This window comes from Arachis ipaensis, chromosome B07, assembly GCF_000816755.2.
Source record: "Arachis ipaensis cultivar K30076 chromosome B07, Araip1.1, whole genome shotgun sequence".
Classification (NCBI taxonomy): Eukaryota; Viridiplantae; Streptophyta; class Magnoliopsida; order Fabales; family Fabaceae; genus Arachis; species Arachis ipaensis.
This window is the reverse complement of record NC_029791.2, coordinates 33,640,595-33,645,771: the sequence shown is the minus strand read 5'-3', so window position 1 is coordinate 33,645,771 and position 5,177 is coordinate 33,640,595. Positions and strand designations below refer to the sequence as shown.

Below are 5,177 nucleotides of genomic sequence, written 5' to 3'. Positions count from 1 at the left end.
CATTGACTCTAGTTCTCACTAATTGAATTAGTGGAGAGTTAGGACTTATGGACTAGGATTGATATAACTCATTTGACTTTCCTTTGTTAATCGATTTAAGGATGACTAAGTGGGATTAATCCTTGCAACTACCATACTTGTGGCTAGTGATAGTGATGAAGACCCTTGACAACCAAACCTTGCCAAGACCATTTTGTGAATAAAGTTTTTCCTACCATTTACTATTCACATTCCTCATCCAAAACCCCAAAATAAACAAGTCCATAACCAATAACAAGAATACTACCCTGCAAGTCCTTTGAGAGACGACCCGAGGTTTAAATACTTCGGTTTATAGATTTTAGGGGTTTGTTACTTGTGACAAACAAATTTTTGTATGAAAGGATTATTGTTGGTTTAGAAGCTATACTTTACAACGAGAATTCATTTGTGAAATTCTATACCATCAAAAATCCATTCGTCAAAATGGCGCCGTTGCCGGGGAATTGCAATGGTGTTATGTTATTGGTTATTGTATATATGTGAATATTATGAATATATTTGCCTTTTGCTTCTTTGTTAGTTCTTACTAGTTTTTAGGATTTAATTTTCTTGCTTCTTATTTGATTTTATTTTTATTTTCTCTTGCTATCATGAATTCTCACTTTGGCTATGAGTGTGATTACAACTATGTTGTAGGTAATGGGGGCTACAATGAAGATGTGTATCAAGAATGGGATAACCAAAGGTGGGAAGAGCCACATGCACATGATCAATCTTCATGGCAACAACCTCCACCAATACACTATGAAGAAGAGCCATTCTTTGATGCATATCAATCTAATGGCTATGGTGAACTCCCTTGTGACTTTCAAGAACCACCGCCATATGCCTATGAGCCGTACCCTCAACATAACCCTCAACCATACTCAAAAGCCACTTTTCACCAACCACCTTCATATGACCCTCATTCGTATCTACCATTACAACAACCGTATGAGCCATATGAACCACATATAGAGCCACCACCATCTCAACATCACCACTTCCAAGAGCCACCCCCTCCATGTTATTACCAAGATGAACCACCTCAATTGTATGAAAATTTTCAACCACAAATATATGAAAATTTTCAACCACAAGAGAATCCTTTGAGCATGAAGAACCTTCTCCCAACAAGATGGAAAGCAATGTGGAGGTAAATTTTTCTTACCCTCCCATTTATGACTTGAGTAGGAGGAAAGGTTTATATAAAATTGTTGAACAAAGGCTTATAATTGAGAAGTCTTGTGAAGAGGTGGAAATCCTTAGAAAAAGGAGGATGGGAATTGAATACGCTTTATCAAAACTCTTGGAGTTGTCTTTGCCTAGGTTGCCATCTACTCCTTCATTTGAGTGGGTGAAATTTATTTCTATTAGCTTTATTATCCCACTTGAATATGGTTTGCTTGAAACGGATGGCCAACTTAGGGAGCTTTGTGGGATGAAGCGTAAACGAAAAAGGTTTTGTGGTTGGCGTTGCAAATCAAGGCTCATTATGGTTGATGCATCAAACATGAGATATAAAGGTTGGAATAGTGCTCAATTAGATGGGTCTAGGAGGATTGTTGGCCACTATATAGAGAATTCATCTTGTTCACCACCCGGTTGGACTTATAATGATGATCAACCTCAAGACGGGTGTGAAAACAAAGTGTGAGATCCCGGATTACAAGAAGAGGATCAACTTTGGGAGCCCCAAGCTTGTGAAGAACTCCATCAAGACTTGGCTCAATCCATGAAGAATCTTGGGGCACAATGGAGAACCAAGCATTGGTGGGAGTTCCAAGATGAATACAAGCACAAGCCACCTTGATGAGGAGCTCCCCATAAGTCCAACTTAAGGACAATAAACAAAAGTGCTAGGTGGGAGACAACCCACCATGGTAAAATCCTTTCATTTTCTCTTTTGTATATATTGGTAGAATTAGCTTAATTTCATGTTTTGTTTAGTTAGTTGAGTATGTTTGGTAGTTTAAGTATGTTAAATAAGGTTTTATGGTGTTTTGGTAGCTGTTTGGAGGTTTGGAATGCTTGGATTGGTGCAAAAACATAGAAAAAAAAATTTTCAAAAACAGAGCACCATCCACGCGTACGCGTACATGGTGCGTACGCGCACTTACAGCATTTCCGACCATCCACGCGCGCGCGCCATGCCTGCGTACGCGTGGATTGAGAAGTTCCAACCTCCATACATTTTCCAGAGAGTTGTGCCTGCGCCGCGCCAACATTGTGCCTTTCGCACAAACCAACTCGCGCGTACGCGCACATGACGCATACGCGCCACTCTCGAAATAAGCCAACGACGCGCGCGTGCCATGCGTGCGTGCGCGTGGATGCCCTTTCTTCCATCCATTTCTTTTCTTCTCCTCCTTCCATTTCTCCCTTTTTCCTTTCTTCTTCCCTCCTCCTACCCCTCATCCAACACTTCCAAACACCATCGATAACCATTTATTTTAGTTGGTTGTTAGTTAGTTAGTTAGTTAATTAGTTAGTTAGTTAGTTGATTAGTTAGTTTTAGTTTAGTTTTCATTTTATTTTCTCTCTTTTCATCATAAGTGTTGGAGTATTGACTTTGTTTACTATACATTGCTAATGGGGAGGTCGTCCGACCGGTCGGCGATTTTGGGTGACAAATTTCTAATCCCAACACTTTTGCATTTAATTTTAGGTTCTTAGGATTCTTACTTTCATTTTCTTATTTTTTGCATATGTATACACAATAAGCTTAGTCAAAATAATGAGAATTTTTCAAGATTTCTATCTATAGGGCATGTCAATTGATTTGAGTGAAAACTTTTCATAGAACTTGCTTGAATTATATATATTGTGGAACATGTTTTAAGCTAAGAACACAAGCTTGTGAGATTTGAGCCTAACGGTGTGGTTACATCTTATAACCACTTATTTTTCCTTCTTGTGTGCACTATTCTCTTTCTATGATTGTAATCCTTGATTTGTTTGATTCTTTATGTCCATTATTTTGTGTATTCATGCATTTATATGATTGAGGCCATCATTTTATTAGAAATGAAGATACTTTTCATACTTTTCATACTTTAGAAGTTAGTGACCATTAGTTTAGTTTTAGCTTAGTTTAGTAGTGAGAGTTAGTTTCTAGAGAGAGAAGCTCTCACTTCTCTCTAGAATTAGGATTAGGTTTAGTTCAATAACCTTAGATCTAGATTTTAATTCATGCTTTCATCTCCTTCTACCTTTCAATTCCTTGTTGTTACATTCAATCTTCTTCTATTCTTTTGTTGTAATTTCCTTTATGTTGTTCTTATGTTTTGTTGTAGATCTACTTTTGCTCCTTCTATTTTCTTTCAATTCAATAAGAGGTAATTCATAATAAATGTGCCTTCTTTGCTTTTCTATTGTTGATCTCTTGTTTTTGTAGTTGTAGATTCCTTTAATTCTTGCATTTAATAATGTTTACTCCTCTTACACTTTATGTGTTTGTTGAAATGTCTCTTTTAGTTTTAGTGTAGATTTTGTTCCTCTTGGCCTAGGTAGAGTAATTAGTGACACTTGAGTTATCTAATTCCTTTGTTGATTGATAATTGGAGAGATTGCTAATTGGTTTGGAGTGCACTAAAGCTAGTCTTTCCTTGGGAGTTGGCTAGGACTTTCCTTTAATTAGTAAGGGTTAACTAAGTGGTAGCAATGAGCAATTCTCATCACAATTGAGAAAGATAACTAGGATAGGACTTCTAGTTCTCACACCTTACCAAGAGCCTTTTATAAGTTGTTAGTTTATTTTCATTGCCATTTACTTTTCATGCTTCTTATCCAAAACCCCAAAATAACTCATAACCAATAACAAGACACTTCATTACAATTCCTAGGGAGAACGACCCGAGGTTTGAATACTTCGGTTATTAATTTTAGGGGTTTGTTACTTGTGACAAACAATCTTTTGTATGAAAGGATTATTGTTTGGTTTAGGAACTATACTTGCAACGAGAATTCATTTGTGAAATTCTAAACCGTCAAAAATCCATTCGTCAAAATGGCGCCGTTGCCGGGGAATTGCAATGGTGTTATGTTATTGGTTATTGTATATATGTGAATATTGTGAATATATTTGCCTTTTGCTTCTTTGTTAGTTCTTACTAGTTTTTAGGATTTAATTTTCTTGCTTCTTATTTGATTTTATTTTTATTTTCTCTTGCTATCATGAATTCTCACTTTGGCTATGAGTGTGATTACAACTATGTTGTAGGTAATGGGGGCTACAATGAAGATGTGTATCAAGAATGGGATAACCAAAGGTGGGAAGAGCCACATGCACATGATCAATCTTCATGGCAACAACCTCCACCAATACACTATGAAGAAGAGCCATTCTTTGATGCATATCAATCTAATGGCTATGGTGAACTCCCTTGTGACTTTCAAGAACCACCACCATATGCCTATGAGCCGTACCCTCAACATAACCCTCAACCATACTCAAAAGCCACTTTTGCATTTAATTTTAGGTTCTTAGGATTCTTACTTTCATTTTCTTATTTTTTGCATATGTATACACAATAAGCTTAGTCAAAATAATGAGAATTTTTCAAGATTTCTATCTATAGGGCATGTCAATTGATTTGAGTGAAAACTTTTCATAGAACTTGCTTGAATTATATATACTGTGGAACATGTTTTGAGCTAAGAACACAAGCTTGTGAGATTTGAGCCTAATGATGTGGTTACATCTTATAACCACTTATTTTTCTTTCTTGTGTGCATTATTCTCTTTCTATGATTGTAATCTTTGATTTGTTTGATTCTTTATGTCCATTATTTTGTGTATTCATGCATTTATATGATTGAGGCCATCATTTTATTAGCTCACCTACCCAAATAGTCTTACCTTTTATCTTCCTTTGTTAGCCAAATTTGAGCCTACGCTTAACCCACTTATTTTTATTTTAGCACATTACAAGCCTTAAAGCGAAAAACAATAATTGTCCCTTAATTTGGATCTTTGATTAGCTTAGGCTAGTGTGTGTGAGTATCATTCAAGTGTGGGAACCTTGGGACATTGGGTGAATAAAAGGGTATTTTGTATTGTTATTGAAAATATTGGGAATTGGGTACATACTCATGTATTGATCAAATGTAAAACCTTATGCATTGATGCTCTTGTATATAGAAAGAACAAAAAA

At 36.2% G+C, this 5,177-nt stretch overlaps 1 long non-coding RNA gene across 1 annotated transcript in view; it reads left to right on the top strand.

Moving 5' to 3' along the window:
* Positions 1-5,177, top strand: part of LOC110264555 — a 14,434-nt gene that overhangs the window by 2,268 nt on the left and 6,989 nt on the right. Inside the window, exon 2 of the long non-coding RNA XR_002350730.1 lies at positions 4,964-4,978. This is a non-coding gene — a long non-coding RNA (uncharacterized LOC110264555). The remainder of the gene's footprint in view (positions 1-4,963; positions 4,979-5,177) is intronic.